General features: G+C 36.3%; 1 long non-coding RNA gene across 2 annotated transcripts; it reads right to left on the minus strand.

Moving 5' to 3' along the window:
* Positions 1-9710: 9710 nt before the first annotated feature.
* LOC145100027 (uncharacterized) lies at positions 9711-12025 on the minus strand. Of its 2 annotated transcripts, XR_013704778.1 has the most exons (4): positions 11349-12025; positions 11209-11257; positions 9988-11106; positions 9711-9876 (listed from the first exon to the last, which is right to left on the minus strand). It is a non-coding gene; the product is annotated as an uncharacterized LOC145100027 (long non-coding RNA). The 2 variants fall into 2 exon arrangements; XR_013704776.1 differs by having other exon boundaries at positions 9711-11106; positions 11349-12023.
* Positions 12026-21617: the final 9592 nt, after the last annotated feature.

Below are 21617 nucleotides of genomic sequence, written 5' to 3' on the forward strand. Positions count from 1 at the left end.
CCCATTCTATCATTCCTTACATCCTGATTGTTTTGCCTAACTATCGGTGGGTTGGCTTGACCAACAGATCCACTGAAGTTTCCACCTTCTGAGTGCCCTTCATTTAATTCGGGCTCTTCCACTTGAATTGACACTTCTTCACAATTCTGTTGAAGCAACCACCTATTCTCCTCCATTTGACGATCCAACATTGTTTGAATCATCATTTGTACACCAGCCATTGTTATTGGCTCAGGTGCTGCAGTTACAACAGGTATTTGTTCAATCACTGGTGGTTAATTCCTGTTTTCATCAGCATTTCCAACTCCACTCCTCGTTCTCACCATTTTTGATCTATACACCGAATAAGGTGAAATTAGATCCTAATTCATGATAGATATTCAAATCATCCTTATCACTCCAAAACGTTTACATGCTAGTTCTAATATCATAGACGTACGCTTAGAATCCTACACACATAAGGTTTCCAGATCCGGTCGGCAACAGACCATAGATCCGAATAAATAATATCACATATGGCAAACATATAACATTTAGCACATAAAAGCATTTTAGGCAATTTTCCTAAAATAAACTAGTGCTCGTGTCAAAAATATAACAGACACACATCTCAAAATTTCACTTAGCATTCTAAGTTTAAGTCTAGAAATCCTACAAATTCCTAGTTCGCTTAAACTAATGCTTTGATACCAACTGTGGCATCCCCAAAATCTCGGCCAGAAAAGACCGATTTTCATTTATGTTTTTAAAATAATTTCGGAGTAAATCCGTTTGATTTGAAAGAGTTGCGGAATTTGTTCCCAAAAACAAAGTATGATAAAATAATATTTACCAAAGCATTTCATAAAGAAAAGTATTTTCATTACATAATCAAAACTCGAGATGTCATGTTCCGATACAGACCATAAAGCATAAACGATAACATTACAAGTCATTCAACAAATACATACATGAACAGACTTGTAAACAAAACAACTTGATGATTCATTCATCTTATGCCCTTGCGCCTCTTTCTGTAATGCAAATAAACCTGAGTGGGTCAGGCTTGGGACCCTGGTGAGCATATAGGGTTTTCAACCCACAGAAAAAAAAATTATATTTAATTCCACCAACCAACAATAACCCAATTACCCATTCACGTTATTCTCACTTTACGTCCCTAAGACAACTAAGATAAGGGACCTAGTCTAAGAATATTTCATCGGGGCGACAACACATGCTTCGGGGGTTTCCCAGCAATATATGTCAAATAAGGCAACCATGAGGGGGATGGAGTACAACGAATGAACACCCAAGTTCATTAACACCTACAGGTGGCGAACCTGCTAGCGTTCCACAGGACTGTCTAGAAAAGTCTGTGGTCGTCATCTAAACTCCGCTAGATGACTGAATCAAAAACAACATCAAGGCCTCTCATCTGTTTATCACACAACTATCTACCCATGTTCTACCCGACATATTAGTAGATAAAAATATATATTTTTATACATAGTTAAAACCAGTATAGCATGTTCAATCAATACATATTCCATATAACAAATGAGGCATACACACATAACACATATTTCATAGAGAATAAATCAGATCTATGAGATAGAAGAAAGTGAATATACATTCACACATATCACAACAAAATATACACATAACAAGTATTTCGTATAAAATACTTCATAATTATGCGTTAGAAGAAAGTAACCACACACTCACTTGATCAGAAGACAATCAGATAGCACTACGGCTTCTAATGGTAGTATTCTTCGGTGAAACCGGGATCACTTCGCACACCGGGCTTCTTGCGGGCAGAGCTTCGGCTCAGAAACTCTTTTCTTTTCGGGATCTTCGGGCTTCGGGACTTGCTTCGGGTATCGGGATGAACACTAGGGCTTCGGGGGGTTAAAATAGGGCTTAGAGAGAGTATCGGGAGTGGGAGAGAAGAGATGGAGCAACCAATATCGGCTGCCCCTTGAATTCTATTTATAAGGCTGATTTTCATTACTCACGTCCTGAGTTTCTAAAGCTCACGTCATGAGCCCAATAGGTCACCGCATTCGTCATTCGTCCACTTGTGTCTGCAGCTTTGAAAGGTCAAATCGAGGATTCGGGCTGCATACTGCTAAGTCGAAACTTAGAAAAATCATAACTTCCTCATACGAAGTCAGATTTGGGCGTTCTTTTTATGCATGCTCTCGGTTTAACGAACTCTAAAACTTTTGTTTAGATCACTAAGTCTAAATATCTCTCTAACGTAAATTTCACTTTTTATGTCATTCAGCGTCGTGCCGGTTCTGTCGCGAAATTTCGACAGGTCGTAACTTCTTCGTTATAACTCGGATTTCGGCGTTCTTTATATCGCCGGAATCCTTGTTTCGACCACTACAACTTTATGTAAAGATATCGGGCTTATCTCACACTTTAATTTTGACGCTTATTTTTGTCCTTTATTAATTATATCTTTATAGTTAAGTAATAAGCACACAAATACACATAATTCACATAATACTCAAATATTTTATCATTAATACTTCTAAAAGAGCTACAAGGGTTAACCTAGACTATGACATCAACGAAAATGCCTAGCCTAGAAACGCGGGCGTTACAACCCGCTACATCGGGCCCCGCCCGGCATCAGGCCCCACCTGGGATCAGGCCCCACCTGGGATCAGGCACCGCCTAGCATCGAGCCCCGTTTGGTATACAAATATGTTTCTACCAGGCCCCATCAATCTTCGGGCCCTACCCCTATTCTACTACTAATGAAATATGGAACCCCGTCCACACTCAACTAGTGATGAGATACGGGCCCCCGCCCACACTCATCCCCCTACCAGGTACATACACGTATCTCAAAGACAACGAGTATAACTACACATACACTACTGCCTTGGGTACCACCTGACATCGAACCGTAGATCAGAAACATACATATAAACCTTCATCGGGGCTTGTCCGACATCGGATCTAAATCCGGTATTCACTAACATACATAAACGAGCCGGCATTGGTGCCTTAGACCCATTCTTACTAGAGAAAACTCACCTCGCAAAGCTGACTGTAGAATCCTGCGAATAACCCCTCGTTACTAGTTGGCAGATCCCCGAACTGCTGATCCCTCAACTCCTCGAGCTATCAATACCAAAATATCAGTTGGTCCAAATCAATAATCCTCCTTAGGGTAAAATGACCATTTTACCCCTAGTCCAACTTGGTCCATATCTAAGGCTTAAAACCATAAATAAAAAGGCCCAACACTAGATGGGCTTCCCAAACCCACTAGTGGCCCACTAATGACCCAATTTGTTAAATCGGGCCCAAATCCTCTAGTGGGCCTTACCCCAAACCCAAACATCTTCTTGGCCCACATCATATGACTTCTGCTGGCCCACTAAGGCCCAAAGTCCAAAATATGGCCCAATCTAAAGCCCAAACTTATAGAGTATGCGGGGAGTACATTCACATACACTAAGCATACTAGCCAATGGTGTGTATGCTGGTTATCATCAGATGAGGGTCAGAGAAGAGGATACGCAAAAGGCAGCCTTTTGAACTTATTTAAGTCATTACAAGTTTGTGGTGATGCCCTCTGGGATCACCAATGCTCCAGCCGCATTCATGGATCTCATGAATCGTGTATGAAGGCCTATGTTGGATCAGTCTGTGATTCTGTTTATTAATGACATCCTGGTCTACTCCAAGACCTAGGAGTAGCATGACGAGCATCTGAGAGTTGTATTGGAGACCATGATAAGGGAGAGATTATATTTGAAATTCTCCAAGTGGAGTTATGGTTGCACGAGGTGTAGTTTATGGGGCACCTTGTCAACCAAAACAATATTCTAGTCGATTCGACCAAGGTTGAGGCGGTGATGAGGTGGGAGGTTCCTAGGTGTCCATCTGAGATTCAAAGTTTCTTTGGATTGGAAGGTTATTATCAGATATTCATTCAAGATTTCTCCAAGATAACAATTCCCTTGACTGGTTAACGAAGAAGACCGTCATGTTTTGTTGGGAGCTTGAGCAGCATGCAACTTTTAAGAATCTAAGGCAGAAATTATGTAGGCTCAAATTCTGACACTGTCGGAGGTTGTTGAGGACTTTGTGATGCTTTGAGGCAGTTGAATCCTCAAGAGGTGAATTACCCTATGAACGATTTGGAATTGGGGGTTGTGTTGTTCGCCATCAAGAGTTGGTGACATTACCTCTATGGGGTCCGCTGTATTATTTACATCGATCACAAGAGCCTGAGGTATTTGATGGATCAACCGAATCTGAATATGAGGTAGCATAGATGGTTGGATGTGGTGAAGGATTATGATTATGAGATCCTTTATCACCCGGGGAAGGCCAATATGGTGGTCAATGCTCTCAGCCACAAGGCGGCCGCTGCTTCTGATTATGGATGTGTGTTTGAGGATGATAGTGATTACCCCACTCTTTGACAAAATTTGAGTGGCTTAGGTTAAGGCTATGAAGGAAGAGCTCTAGAAGAGTGAGCGCATAGTGTGTTAGGTGACTTCCTTTGATTATGACAGCCAGGGGTTATTGATCCTTCATCGGAGGGTGTAGGTTCCATATTAGGGTGGTGCACGTCAGGTTTTGATGGAGGATGTGCACAAGTCGATATTATCTAATCACCCCGGAGCAACAAAGATGTATAGAGATCTCCAGATAGGCTATTGGTGGCGTTGCATGAAGCGAAATGTGGCCTGGTATGAGGAGATGTGCCTGACTTGCAGGAAATTCAAGACCGAGCATTAGACGCCTCATGGAAAATGGAGCGGTTGGGAGTTCCTGTTTGGAAATAGGAAGATATTACGATAGATTTCATTAGAAAGTTACCACGGACGGCGCGCATAGTGGATTTGATATGGGTCATCGTGGATCGATTAACCAAGAGCACACATTTCATTCCGATTCAGGAGGGTGTTTCAGTGGATAAGCTGGACGATGTCTACATTCGGGAGGTAGTGGCATGCCATGGGGTTCCTGTTTATGTGGTCTCTGATAGGGATGTTTGGTTTACTTCTAGGTTCTGGAAGAGATTCCATGAGGAGTTTGGTACTTTTCTGCATTTTCACATGTCTTTTCACCTAGAGAATGACGGTCAGTGTGAGCAGATTATCTAGACTTTGGAAGATATGTTGTAGGCATGTGTTCTGGATTTTGGCGGTAGATGGGATGTGTATCTTCCTTTGGCATAATTTCCATATAACAACAGTTATCATGCTAGCATTGATCAACCTCCTTTTGAGATACTCACGGAAGGAAGTGTAGGACCCAGATATGTTGGGGAGAGGTCGGTCAACGAGTAATGGGGTGTACCAAGGTGTTACTCAAGATGAAAAAATTGATTCAATAGGTCTACAACAGAGTTTAGACAGCTCAGTGCCGATAGAAGAGTTACGTGGATAGACACCAGTCAAAATTGGAGGTCCACGTTGGGGACATGGTGCCCCTGATGATGTCACCTTGGATAAGTGTCATCCAGTTTAGGAATCGAGATAAGCTAGTCCCCAGGTATATTGGTCCTTTCAGGGTTTTAGCTCGGGTAGGCAAGGTGGCGTATCGTTTGATCTGCCGAAGAGCTTAGTCAGATTCATAGCACTTTTAACGTCTCTCCGTTGCAGATGTGGTTGGTTGATGATTCCACAGTGGTTTCATTGGAGGATATTCAGGTGGATGACCGCCTGAATTATATAAAGATACCAGTGTTGTTCCTTGATAGGAGGACGAAGACTCTACGAAATAAGATGGTGGATTTAGTGAAGGTGTAGTGGCAGCACCAAAAGGGTTCTGAATGGACGTGGGAGCCCGAGGACAAGATGAGGGAGCATTACCCGGAGTTATTTGCGGAAGCATACTTCAAGGAAAAAGTCTAATTTCAATGGATAGGAATTATAACACTCAATTCAAGGTACTTTTCACTTTTGATGCTTAGTGTGTATAAAGTTTGCAAATTTGGTCCCTAGGGGCATTGTTTCTTTTTTTGGAAAAATGGGAATACTCTAGACGTACTTCTCATACGTCGGCCATACGCAATCAGGGGACAAACCCTAAATTTTGGGTTTGGACCCTATTTAAGCAACATTATGACCTATGATCCTCTCTTTTACCAGCCTCAATTACCCTTTAAGCCTTATTTAGAAACCACGACCCATCTAGAGAAGATTTGACCTCTTTGTGTGTGTTTTAGTATGTGCTGGTGAACCTTTAGGAAGAAGAAACTTGAAGAAGGAGATTTGATAAGGGAGAGCTTATAGATTCAGATTCTACTCATCATTTCCAGCTCCATTGAGGTATAAATCTTGGAACCTGGTCATTTTATGCTTAGATCTAGTTATTATGGAGTTCTATTGACTTTTTAGTCACATAAATGAGATCCAGTTGGATTCTTCCATTCCAGAAGTTAGGAGTTGCTTCTCTTTATGTTTCTAATGTCCCTAGTCTATAAAGTTAGCATCTTGATGGTTGAGGATCAACCATGCATTGGTGAAAGTAGGACGCTAAATCTAGGGTATGAGTTCATTTGAGCCATGAAAAGGATCCAAGCTAGTAACTTTATGATTAAAACATCCCCAAAGATTAGATCTGAAGTTTGGATGTCTGGTTGTAAGCATTAAGTCCTTAATGGAAAAAGTGCTTAATGGGTGCGTACATTGGGCGTACGTAAGCGTACGCTACACATACCTGTTCGAGCCCCGATCAGGCAAGCCTCCGAATAATTCGGGTGTACTTTTGGTACGTATAGCGTACTAGGCCCAATCTTGGGCTTTAATGGTTTGGGCCATATTTGGGCTATTAGTGTATTGGTTTTGTTGGGTCACTAGCCGTTCTGACTTTGGGCTATTGTTAGGCTTTGGTTCTTCTTAGATTTAGGCCCATTTTAGGCTTTGGGTGTCCTTTAGAAATTGGGCTACTATTGGGCTTTTAGTGCCATTAAGTTTGGGGCTTGGTTATTAGGCCGAGTGAGGAAAGGGTAAAATGGTCTTTTTACCTTGGGTGTTGGAAAAATGAACTAGATTCTAGGTTATGGTTTATGGCCCAATTATTAATTGAGCTTTTATTTGATTAGTTATAGCGGGTATTCTCCGATTCAGTAGCCCGATCATTTGTTTGATTGACAACAGACTGAGTTGAGTTTGCTCACTATATTGTAGGATACTAGGATATGTCATGTGTATGTAGTCTTTATTATCCTTTTTTATGTGTTATATGCATGTGTTCCTATTTACTATATGGATTTAGGGTGAAATAGACCTGGTACAGCCTTGTGTTGACATATGAGTTGAAATAGACCCGGTACGGCTTTGGGCCAACGCATGAGTTGAAATAGACTCAGGAGTGAAATAGACCCGGGGGTGAAATATATCTGACACAACCTTGTACTGACAATATGTATTGTATACGGTATTTTGGGGAACTCACTAAGCTTTGTACTTACGATTTTCAGCTTATATTTCAGGTACTCCCGGATTGCATCGCACACACCATGACTTTTCACTCATATAAACTCTGATGTGTTTTAGATGATAATGAATATGTTATCAATTCCCTGTGGCTTTGATAAACACGATAGGTTGATGTTTTATTTAATATAAAAACAAAAAAAAATGGTTTTGAGTTTTGGGACGTTACATATAGGATCGTATGACATTAACAAATATTATTCTATAATGACTCGTGGACATAAAGATCTTTAATGTTAATGACATCAAATCTAAAGCTTGTTGAAATCTTGTATGATCTTGTTGTGAAATCAAAATTTGGTGGTATGAAACCAGAAATTATATTCTAGATGTTGGGAAAAATATCATGAAATAAGAATTTATTGGGATTTTAATTGATTTATGTTTGAATTTGAGTATGTTTGTATATTTTATACTTATTAAGCAACTTCATTCATAAGTTTTGTCAAGCATATATGGTAATATGATCATTTTCATCATTCATCACATTCAGTTATAAGCAAAATCAAACAACATGTTTCAATCAAAAGCATACTCAGTTAGAGCTTCTGCTCAATCACATCTGACTTAATGAACAACTAATAAACAACTCGTTATCCAATTGCATGTTGTGTGGGATTGTTTATTTATCTGTCCAATATATATATATATATATATATATATATATATATATATATATATATATATATATATATATATATACTAGCCGTTTACCCGCGTTAAGCGACAGGTGAATATAGTTTTTTAGAAATTAGTTTCTTAAGACGATTAGTTCTTTTCCGCAAATAGTTTACTACATCAAAACAATTATCAATAAGAGTTATGGTAACAAATACGAAATCACTAAGAAAAACATAAAGAGTTAGAATTGTTTATAAATGAGTAAGCACACATGATTTATGAATCTTTTTTCCAATGAGTAGTGTGAAATCATATGGTATGAAAATAAAGTCGTGATTGATGACTTGTGGCAAACTAAAGAGATCAGGCGACCTCAGCTGCTCCGTTTAACACCCAAATGCAGCCTCCACATCAATATCTTCCCAATATGCCCTCACAACATTCAAATTATGCATACATGTGGCGACTACCACCACCGACTTCTCCTTTTTTTCGAACCCCCTCTTGTTCATCTAGTTTTTTGTTGTCTTATGAGAGTTTTGAGAATGATCTGGATCTACACGGCAATCGCACCACCGAGGTATGTCGATGTTGGAGGGAAGACTATTCTAGATGTATGTTGTGGCAGATCCGAAAATGGTGACAGTTTATTGTGGCCCGATGGCGGAGGAAAACTGCCCATGTAGGTAACCAGCCAACAGGGTGGTCGTTGCTTCTTGTGTGGTGGGACATGTTGTAGACGATTAAACATGGTTGAAGGGTAATTTTGAACAAATCTTCCCAAATATTTGGCATTAACACACACAAAAATCATCGTAGGGACAAAAAGGTCAAAACTTGACAAATATAAACACTTTTATGTCAAAAACCTTTATGGAATACATTTGAAATCCAACTTTTAACGAATCTTGTTTTGCCTTTGGAAGATTTGTAACTTATATAGATACATATGTTTTCTATCAGACTGTTTAAAAAAAAAAACAAATAAGAACACACACATACCTTTTTATCAACTGTTTCTTGACAAATCATTTATAAAAAAAAATTATATCGATAACTAAAATAAGAGTATAATTGGTGATAATGATGCAATACTTACTTTATGAGCATCCACGTTATGAACAATAAATCTCATTTAAATCATCCACAATTATATAATAATCACGTTTGGTAAATAAAACTAAATCAAATATGAACATTTTCCCACTACATATGCCAAATGTTTAAGCTTGGGCTTTTATTAATGTCGTGCAAGCTAATACTCGTCGGTACTTGTATAAAGTTAACACACCATTTGTTTTATCATAGCATCTTACTTCCTTTGTTGCTAACTATTTTAAGTGAAAAATAAAAGAACCACACTTTTTGGTTGTTTTAGGGTGAATTTCCAAGACTACTTACTACATGGCAAGAAACATAAATATATTTGGCGTTTTTGTAATCAACCCAGAGAAATAATGAAAATATGATATTGTGAATAAACAAATATATTAAAGTACACGACTATTTCTTGCTAAATTCTAGAAACATCAACATATGTTAAGCTATTTTTTTTTTTTTAACTTCTAAGCAAACATACATTACACGCAAGACACAAAATCATTTTTAGCTAAAACACAACAAATATACATAAACACAGGGACCATTGCTGCTAATATGGAAAATATTCACATATGTCTGCCTATATATGTATCACACATATTCAACCAACACAAGCACGTCATAAGTATACATATTTATATACCTAAAGATTTAGACAAAATTCACCTGCCCCTGCCCTCTCCAACAACCCCTATAAAATTTATGACTTACATCATGTGTAGTCACTAATCTTTCAAGAAATCTGAAAATTTATATGATATTCTCAAAACTCAAAAGCAATATATTTTATTATGTAACGTACCTTTTAGAGTTGAGAATCATAATGAGGTCCCTCTTTATTATTTTTGAGCAAAGAAATGGTTGAAGAGACATCATATAACATTGACTTTATAACATCAAAACTACATTACTGCAACACAAATGAAGCCACTACTTGAACTTGGTGTTGTAATGATAATGTCTTTCTATTTCTTAAAACTGTATTACTGAAACACAAATGAACACTATACTTTCACAATACAAATAAAAACAACAATTTTATATTTTTGGCATAAACAAATGAAAATTATGTTTATATTTTACAAAGTTGTACTTGAAAACCGATTTTCTTTCTAGAAGGGCAACACCCACAACAAAACTTGAGCAGATAATGCTAGTTGGAACCAAAATAAATTTAGTGTATTTACAAAAGATGTGAAACATGATAGTTGATTACATGTGGCCAAGAGGATAGGTTTCTTCAAAGGTCTATTTTAAGGGGTCACTTTTTTTGTTTGTTTTAGACGCAGATAAACTTATTTACCAATTTGTTCAAAATCATTAATTCAAAATATTTGTAATTTACTCTATTATATGAAAGTCAGAACAAAAATGAGATCTTTTTGTCTCACTTTCAGAAATATGAGATTTAAGTATTTAACCGACTTTTTTTTAAAGTAAAATGGTAAATATACCTTAACAAACAGCACAATAGCCTTTTTAATTGATTTTTCCCTTATTTCCTTTATCGCACCTATGAGCAAATTCCTTAGAAAATAGCCCATATTTACACAAAAAATACCACTTGCCCACCTTCCAAGCTCTTGGTGTGGGAGAAGGGATTTAAGCTTTACCTAATGAGTGATATTTAGTTACAGGTCCTTATGTCTTCTTCCAAGTGACTGAAATCACCAAAAATTCCATTTTTATTTAAATTTTGTAAACACAATTGCAAAATTTAGGTAAATACATGTATAAAAACAGGAAATTAGGTTAATCTTTCCAATTAGTTTGTGGTTCCATTCATTTCCAGGCACCAAGAACATCAATCTGGGGTTCGTTCATTTTCATTCTTCAATAAAAAAAAACATGAAAAATCGAAAACATTAACCAATGGAAGTGGTTTTACCTCAGATTATGAGTCATGGTCAAGAATGCAAACCTGGACATTGATTAAACAAAAATTAACATGTACTGACAAATTAAAATACAAAATGAAACAAAACAAACATAAATCTTTGAAAATGTTGAAGCAGAATCTGACCTTTGAAAACATAATTTCTCAATATAACCTCTTTTTAGCCTTCATGATTCTTCAAAAACCCAAAAAACAGGAATCTTTCAAAAACAAAAATAGATATACAGCAAGAAAGAATAGTAGGAGGTGGTTTTGATAACTTTTACCATGTGGTGGTTGTTACACAGATGAAGAAGTCACAAACAGGAGGTCGGAGGCCGTTTCAGATAACCAAATCGTAAAGAACAATCATTGGGAAAATAAGCCACTTCTCGATTCGTGAAATCCAAAATCAAATAGTTTTTGGAAACACACACACATATAAAGAGAGATAGAAAGAGTAATCGGGGTGTTTTACCTCTTTTTAGTCGTGATAGAGTAGCAGGTGGTCCATTTGTACATTGGTGGTTCGGTGGTGGCAGGGATAAACAGTGGTGGTGAGTGGTGTTAGGGTTTTTTTTTACTGAGAGGAGAAGGAAATATATTTCATAGAAAGAGAAATGGAAATTATATCATTAAAGGAGAAGATCGCCTGATATAAGGGGAGGGCAGGCCAGAATTGAAAGAATTTTGCCGGGATCTCTGGCTTCAAGATGACTTCATCACAGATCAAAGGACCGGGTCAAAGTGTGTGATAGATAAGCGAGAGAAATCAAAATAATATGGAAAGAGTGTGGGTGCTAGAGTTTTTAGAGTGATTCTTGAAGAGACTCAATTCAAATTTTGAATCGGGTGAACAGATATTAGGGTGGAAATTATGGGTTGATGATGGTAACAGGCGAGATCAGGAGCAGATAACAAATTTCAATTTTGACTTTTGATAGATTCAGTTCTTTGACCGCACTGTAAAGCATAAATTGATTATAGCATGTGGGAAAGCGGACAATTTCTATTTTTGCATTTTTTTGAATTTTTGAATGAAATGGAAATTAAAGAATGAGAAAAGATTGGCTTTGTTATTTGTACTATAAGCTTAATAGTTTGGACGTCTTAAATCTATTTTTAAAAATAATAAGGTTTGTATAATAATATAGTAAGATATATCGACATATATTTGTAAGTCGATATTTTAGTTTACTATTCATATTTGTTTAATATATTAAATAACAATTAACAAGCTTATACTCGCAGACACATCCTCTACGTGGCCCCCACACCCCCTTGCGACACTGACACATTTTGATTTGATGTGTAGTTACTTATTCTGCCCAATTCGTTTTTCTAGCATTATAACTTTTTTTTTTGGAAAAAAATCTATAAAAATTAAAGTTCTTAAAATTTAATTTTCTATAAAATGAACATAATCATGAAAATTTAAAAAAAAGTTAACTTTTTAAAAATTTTAATTATTATAAAAACCCAGAAAAAAATTCTCCATAAACCTTAAAAATTTAAATGATATTTTTACTCAATATACTAGTAACTTTTTAAAAATAATTTTTTAACATAAGTTTTTGTGGTGTTTATATTTTAATTTTAATAAATATTTTTATAAAATATAACATACATGTTTTTATCCAAATTAAAAAAAGCAAATGATAGAGTTCATGGTAATACTATTTTTGTGAGTTTATATATATATATATATATATATATATATATATATATATATATATATATATATATATATATATATATATATATATATATATATATATATATATATATATATATATATTGTTAAGGATGCAAACATTTTGTTTCAATGATTTTAAATTTTTTTGAAAAATAAGATGTGAAATTTTCTGTTGTTCGAATAAAAAAATCCTTTTGAAGGTTTATCATATATCATATATTATAAAATTTTTGAAAAGAATTTTATAAATATGGTTGTTTTGATGCCAATTTTATTTTAAATGATTATAAGATTTGTTTTAAATAAAATCAAACATAATATGATTCAAAATGAGATGATTCAAAATATTTATAATTCAGAAAAAAGTTATCATTCAATATTATACGATCCTTAATTTGTTATGATCTAAAAATATTTTGATTCAAATATTTTACGATCATTAAGTATATATTTTATTATTCAAAATTAAATGATTCTAAATGTATAATTATCCAAAATTTGTGTTTTGAACAAATACTTTATTTAATTGAATATATTACTGATCTGAAATCATATGATTCGAAAATGATATGATCCAAAACACTATGATTCAAAATGTAATGATCAAAAAATAATATAACTTAAAAATAGTATCAACGGAAAATATTATAATCCTTTAATATTTTTCTTATTTAAAGTTTTGTAATTGTTACACATTTAAAACTCAAACATATATTTAGTTTAAAAAAAACAAAAAAACAAAAACAGAAAAAGCACCAAAAACAAAATAAACAAAAACTTTATTATCTTTAAGTATGTAGTAAAAACATTACAAAAATAAAAGAATGAATAAAAACGAATAAAAGAAAAAAAATTAATTTTCTTGAAAATAAGATGAGAAAACAACCTTGAAAAACCGAGTGTGTGTGCGTGTGTGTGTATATATATATATATATATATATATATATATATATATATATATATTTAGAGAGAGAGAGAGAGGGTGCTAGGATCACATATAAATGGACAAGTATTGTGTAAATGTGTAACTCAATGTCAGCCAATCATTTTGAAAACCTAGATAAAGGTATTATGGTAATTAACAAAATAATTAATAAATTATATATTAATTTTTTCCATTAGTTTAGGTAACAAATTACTCATTCCAAATTTATCTCATTGTTTCTCTCTCTTCTCAAGGATGGGTGATTCATGTGTGAACATCAAAGCTTTTGGAATGACTTCTTCAAGAGAATATCATTTTCTTTCATTGCAGCCTTGTTGTAGGATTCTTGCGATAAACAGCAGGCCATGGAGACCAGGTGACGATCATTTCTAATTTTTGCATATCCTGCACTAGCAAGAACCCTAAGTTAAAGGAGATCAAACCATGGTTTGTATTGGGGGTTAATGGCGCAAGAATTGGTAAATACTCAATACATTTCCTTAATTGTTTTTTAATTGCATACTATTTATTTTTTCTTCAACATATTTGATTTTTATTTGGATTCCAAATAGGTTTATGCTTATTTTAGGATGAGTTGTTTGGTAATCTTGATGCTTATATAATTTTACATGAAACAATTCATTTCAACTTTTTTTAATTTTCATGCTTGGGTTGGTTTCAAAGAACGAGTTTAATTGCTTTTTAGGTGGTCTATGTTAAGATGCATATTACATATTTGATACAATGCCTTATAAAAATTGAATCTGTTTTAAAAATTAAAAACTTTTAAACCATTAGCATGATGGAATTCCATAATCGATAATTCCTTAAGTCTAGCTTATCCACCTTCCAATCATATGTGTTGACCACAAAGGTTTTTCTTTATGACATCGTGATAGTTTCATTCCTTTTTGTTTGAATCTGATGCAAATTTCGTTGTTGTTGTTGTTTTTTTTTTTTTTTTTTTTTTTTTTTTTTTTTGTAATTTAATACAATTCTATTTGTTTGAATTTGTGTAATACTTTTATTTGAGAATGTTACTGCTCATATAATTTCGATTTCTTGAGTGTTAAATTTGTTTTCTTGTTTTTGAATATGATGTAAATTTTGTTTTTTTCATACACTGTGATACACTTTTTCATTTCTTACACAGTTAAATATATATTTTTTAATCTCATGGAATTATTGATTTTATTCTTACACTAGGGAGAAAATCCTTGTCGTCACTATTCACCAATCCTAGAATTTTGCTTATGTGATGTTTTTTGGTTTGTCAAACATCACAATTTGAAAAAACTCGAAAAATAAGCTAGCTTATTAGCTAACGTTGTGTCGCACCAAACATATCTAAAGTGTTACATGCATATCTAAGTAATTTTAAATGTTTACTAAATTTGCTTTATTTATAATAATCCACAAAACAAAAAATAAAAAAAAAATAAAAAAAATGACATTACCATTTAGTAGGTGTGTGTAACTCGATTTTTTTAATCATAAATACGTTTCCATATAAATGATAAACGAAACGATTTTTCTATTATTAATTCTCCAACCTCTTAAAGTAATCATTTTCTACAACTGGGTTTTAATTATCTCAGTTAATTGATATAATAACAAAGATGACCAATAGGGAATTGATATAAGCTTTGATATTTTTTTTAAGAGAGTCGGGTGTGGGCAATGCACGTTCCGCGTTATCTTAAATGGCAAGCACCTTTAACGGCGCCATAACGGCAGGTGCCCGTTAAAACCGTTACGTCATTAGGCGTTACCGTGATAACGAGTCGTAACGCCAAAAAATGTGACCATGTGCAATTTGTTCCGTTGAAAAACGGTAATATTACCGTTTGACAGTGAAATGAAAAAAAATTACTGCTTAATTTAATTTAACTATATCAATACATATATCTCATTTTATTACACTTCTATTCCTCTATATGTATCTCTATTTCTCTATATCTATCTCTATTTCATTCAAAAAAAAAAAAAAACTACTATGGATCAAAACCCGAATACCCCTCCTCCGAAGACAAACACATCCACTCCATTAGGTTTTGTGGGATATGAGGGATACATGAACCTTCTAAACTCCTAAAACTCATCACAAATTCCATATTCCGGCAATTTTTTCAATCCCGCCTCATCCCCACTATAATTCTCTAACTCACCATTTATGCAACAAAATGCAAACATTCAACAAAACCATTTTAACACATTCGGTCCCATGCGCCAAACTATAACACCCAAAGTTTGAAAAGCCAAGAAAAGAAAGAAAACCCCAATTTTAAGGGGAGACTCGACGAGTCCAAGGAGGGACTCGGCGAGTCCGAGCGGGATCCGGGTTGAGGTGTAAGCGACCAACTCGGCGAGTCGGCCAAGGTGACTCGGCGAGTCTGGTCTGAGCAAGGAAAACCCTAAATCCGGGACTTGGAGCTTATTTAAACGTCTCATTCTCTCCCCTAGGGTTCCTTTACTGCGTCTCTAGCACATATCACTAAACCCTAGCCGCCATAATCGTTTTGGAGCAAGATTTTCCCTTAGTGAAGCTTTTGAAGCTTGGAGAAGGAAGAAAGGCCTTGGAGGTGCAAGAAGGGACTGTAGATCCGGGATTGAGAAGACATTTCAGACCAATTGGAGGTAATAAGCTGTTGCCTGGACCCCCTTTGCATGTAGATCTATTCTTATGTGTGAGTTTTGGTCATTTTGGTATGATATGTAACCATTTCAAGTTAGAGGTCCAGATCTGAGGTTGCTACCTCAGATCCATGTTTGTTTTGGTCTAGAATCCCCTAAAGTATCAGCCCTTGGTATGTTGAAGATGTATGTTTGCCATAAACCCTAGTTTAATGTGTTTTGAGCCTAGATCTCTTAATCTACACATAAAGTTTGCCACTTTACGTAGGGGATAGGCCTTAGAAGTATGGATCTATAAGTTGGAAGCCCTGTTTGGCTCGAAAAGTCACTGCATGGATTAAGGACTAAATAGACTCGGTGAGTAGCTTGAAGATGAGGAGGAACTCGACGAGTGGGATGAACAGCTCAACGAGTCGGATGAAGTTAGGCATGGACTCGGCGAGTTGGAAGAACAACTCGACGAGTTGGTTGAAGATTGTCTTGGACTCGGCGAGTCTATTCTTGGACTCGGCGAGTCAGGTCGCGAAACCCCAAACCCTTCGAGTTGAAACTCGAATCAGTGAGTCGGGTGGAGACTCAGCGAGTTGGACAGGTTAGGACTCGGGAATAGTTGGACTCGGTGAGTCATGGACTGACTCGGCGAGTCGAGTCGCGAATAGAAAGACCCTGAGCATATGAACTCGGCAAGTCATTAGGAGGACTCGGCGAGTAGGGTTGACCTGGAAGGTTGACTTTGACCAAGATTTTGACCTTGACTACAGTTGACCTAGTAGACCCTTGGAGGTCAGTTGCACTAAGTGTGATATGGTCGTTGGTAGATCGAGGAGCTAGTGGAGCAGCAGTTCGGAGTCAGAGGTCAAGTAGCAGTCAGAAGGATTAGCAGCATCAGTTCAGCAGACTCAGGTGAGTTTCCTTCCAGTAGGAACGGGTCTAAGGCCACAATGCCGGCCCGTTTAGCTAGTAGTAGTTTCCGGATTTTGATTTGATGCAGTAGTTAGTATGTTTGATGCCTTCGTGGCTCAGACAAGATTTATGTGTTATGTGTTCCGGGCTACGGCCCAATGTAGTATGCAGTATATGTGAGTTTATGCCAGGTGATATGTTATGATATGTTGTGTTCAGTTAGCTTTGGACTTTGGTCCGATGTAGGGGACAAGGTCCCAGTCAGTTAGCTTCGGACTTCGGTTCGATGGAGGGGACAAGGTCCCAGTCAGTTAGCTACGGACTTCGGTCTGATGGAGGGGACAAGGTCCCAGTCAGTTAGCTTCGGACTTCGGTCCGATGGAGGGGACAAGGTCCCAGTCAGTAGCTTCGGACTTCGGTCCGATGTAGGGGACAAGGTCCCAGTCAGTTAGCTTCGGACTTCGGTCCGATGGAGGGGACAAGGTCCCAGTCAGTCAGCTTCGGACTTCGGTCTGATGGAGGGGGCAAGGCCCCAGTATGTGCTTTATATGTTATTGTATGGTATGTGGTAGTTTGGGGGAGCTCACTAAGCTTCGTGCTTACGATTTTCAGTTTTGGTTTCAGGTACCCAGTTTTCAAAAGAGGAGCTCGGGGAGATTGCAGTGCACACACCATAGTCAGTTAGCCTGGGAATGTTTGACTCTGATAATGATATTATGTTTTGAATTAATACTCGAGAAATTATGTTATGACTTATGATACAGTTTTATAAATATGATTTTAGTAATGTTTTTAAAGAAATTTTTTGGGTCGTTACACAAACACTTATACAACCCACACCCGCGCAAGAACCCGTTCAAGCCGGGGGTAGTCAGAAAGCATCGGGAAAAAAAAGCGAGACCAAAAAAGAAAGGGAAAGAGGTCGTTGTCGGGACAGATGAAACGAAAGCACCTCCAACATGGTGGACACCGGAGGAAGAGAATGCGTTGGCGGTGGCTTGGTGCGGTACTTCGAAACATCCAACTATGGGGAACGATATGAAGAGAGTTGCTTTTTGGGATGTCGTAATCGTCAAATTCTACATAATTTTGAACAAGGGTGACACATATCGCAATAATGATATGCTTAGTGGCAAATGGACTCAAATTAGCCGGAAGTGCACCAAATTCAATTTCATATACAACAAACTTTCTTCGCAACGTCAAAGTGGTGCCAATGATTTCGATGTGTTTAAAGCTGCGAGGGAGGAATATCACGTGCAAATGGGGCACGTATTTGAGTATGAAAAAGTATGAGACATAGCGAGGAAAGATCCAAAATGGATGAAAACGCCAACATCATCGGAAAAACAATCAAAGAGGTCTTGTGGTTCGGATTCGGTTGACGTTTCCGACAGACACACGAACGTCGACCTCAACGCGGACACCGATGAGATCCCGGACGAGTTTGATGACATCGAGGAAATCTCTCCGCCACGACGATCGATGGGACGCAACAAAGCCAAACGCGCGCAACGACATGCGCAGGAGAATGAAAGTCGGCTCCAAGAGCACGACGAAATGAAAAAAAATTCGACGACCACACGGAAATCGCAAATAAAAGATATTAATTGCAACGGGAGCATTTGGATTTCCTTCATAAAGAAGCCGAAGAAGATCGTATATCGAAGGATTTGGCAATTCTTACGACAAACGAAGAAAATTTACCATTGGGACGAGCTGGAGTGATACGGAGAATGAAGGAAAAGATCGAGAGCAAATACTTGGGCGAAGAATAGTTTGTCAGTGTTTTTTTTTTTTTTTTTTTTAATTTTATTATTATGACTATAATGTGTTTTATTTGGTTTGTATGGTATTTACTATTTAATGAAATTATGTTTTATTAATTTATATGTTTTTTTATAGATATATGACTTAAATAAAAAAATAAAACGAATTAGAAATATATTGTTAGGGTCAAAGTGTTGTAATAGTCGAAGTTTGTATTTAGGGTCTTCGAACCTTTATGTATTTTTATTTTACTAAGGCATAATATTTGAAGCATATTGTTTTAGTCATTAGTATATTTTTTGTACGCTTTCCTCTCCTATAAATAGGAGAAGTTACTAGTGTCTTAGTAACAAACTTTTTACAGAATATTGATTGTACTCTGTAAACTTAGAAAAAGCGTAATAGAGCCAAACAGATCATATTTACATCGGTGTTCAAATCTCGCATACTTACTTTGAATTAACTCTATAATTCATTCTATACTTGATTCATTGGTTCATCAATTGGTATCAGAGCAGGAATTACATCTCTAATCTGATTTTCACTTTGTTTAAAAGGTTTTTGAATCAACTTTTTGATTCAAAAGTTTCCGCACTTTTTGGAAGTGAAAAATTCTTTAGATCTAAGTTTGTAATTAGATTCTGCACTAAATTCATTGAATTGAGTGTTATAAGAGTGATTGTGATCTGAGTCATATAGTTTGTTGTCAAATTCTCATAGTTTCTTCTAAAAATCTCAAGTATTTCTTCCGTACAAAAATGGCGTCCTTCAATCTGAATTCAATGACTTCATTTTCTCATCTTCTAGGATCGTCCACCAAAATTCCTATGCTCATCCCTGAGTATTACGATTAGTGGGCTGATCGTATGCAAGATTATCTTAATGGATTGGATGAAGATCTGTGGAATTGTATTTCTGGCAATCGCAATCCACCATCAAATGTTCAACCACTTGGTTCTTCCTCTGGAAACTCTGAAGTTGAAAATCAAGCTGATCGTCTGAAAAAGTTAGAGAAAAGATGTATGAGAGAACTAAGAGGAACTTTGCCTCTAGTTTTCTACAACTACGTGAGGAGTTATAAAACTGCAAATGAAATCTGGAACAATCTCAAGGAAAAGTTTCAGGGAAGTGAGAAGCCGAAGGTTAATTCTGTCAAACAATGCTTAGTTGAGCTGAAGGACATTAGACAGAAAGATGGTGAATCAATTGAAGTATATTACGATCATCTGAATGAGTTGATATATCGATGCAATCGATATGGGATCACCAGATCAGCAATGGAATTCAATATGATATTTGTCATGGGACTTCGAAAGGAATGGCGGAGTGTGAGCATGATGGTGAAGAACCAACAGAGCTTTGACACATCTACATTGAATGACTTGTACAACCAGCTTAAAACTCATGAAGGCGAAGTGAATGAAACAACTGAAGAATCGAAGGCTATGTTGGGAGGTCCACTAGCTTTGATGTCAAAGATTTATGAGAAAGATGCTGAGAAAGATGCTTCGGATGAAGATGAAGGGTTCATCATGAACTTTGATGATGAAGCAATTACGTTTTACTCAAACAATCGTGTGAAAAAGTTCTTTAAAAAGCCTTTCAATCTTAAGGCAAAGTCGTCTAAGATAAAAGGGAACTTTCTGATTAAAAATGTTGGGGAAGAGAAGAAGAGAGAAGAGAAGAAGAAGGAAGAGAAGCAAGATTCGAAGGCTATTGAGGGAAAGAGTGAGAAGAAGCTGAAGGGAGATACTGGGATTGACTGTCATTATTGCAATGGTGCGAATCACATTGCAAGTGACTGTATGCTTCGAAAGAAAGATGAGAGGAAGATGAAGGTGAAAGATGAGGCATACTACGCTGAAAAGTTAGAGGAGGTTCGAACGAAAGCTAAGAATTTGTCTCTAGTTGCAGAGGGCACTGATGAGGAGGAAGATGGTACATATCAAATCTAGTCATCTGGATCAGATGATGAAGAAATGCACAATCCAACCCATGGAGCCATGTTTGCAAAGACGGAGGAGGATTCAGAGGAGGAAACACACGAAGTGTGTGGAAAATGCTTCGTATCAAAGGATGCTGACAAGTCACCTATGACAACAAAGGTACGAAACATTCTTGAATCTTTTAATATTCCAATACATGCTTATAATTCTGAATTAGTATCTTTTGATGAAACTGTTACCTATTTCGATTCAATTGTGGTATCTGCTAGCAATGAGGCTAAGAAGCTGTCAATGCAATTGCTAGAGACCCAGAAGAAGTTAGATTTGAAAATATCTAGAATAGATTGTCTAGAACTCCAAATAACGAATATCATGGTAGATAGGGACAATTTATCAAGAGATAATAAATTGTTATTAGCACAAAGAAATATCTACTGTAATGCTGCTAAGAGATTATATGGAAAATTAACTCAACTTCATCATTCGTGTGAAATCAGTAAAGAACAACATAGGAAATTGCTGCCATTTTTAGCTTTTGAAAGAACTAAAGTAGATAACATTTCGTATGATTGTGAAAAAGAGATAGCTGATTTTGACAAAGTTCCAAATGACAAATATAGATATGGAATTGTCAAAGTCGATGAATGTATTGATTTGAATGATTTAGTTAACATTGTAAATG

Source organism: Lactuca serriola, chromosome 1, assembly GCF_051521515.1.
Source record: "Lactuca serriola cultivar US96UC23 chromosome 1, Lser_US96UC23_V15, whole genome shotgun sequence".
Lineage (NCBI taxonomy): Eukaryota > Viridiplantae > Streptophyta > Magnoliopsida > Asterales > Asteraceae > Lactuca > Lactuca serriola.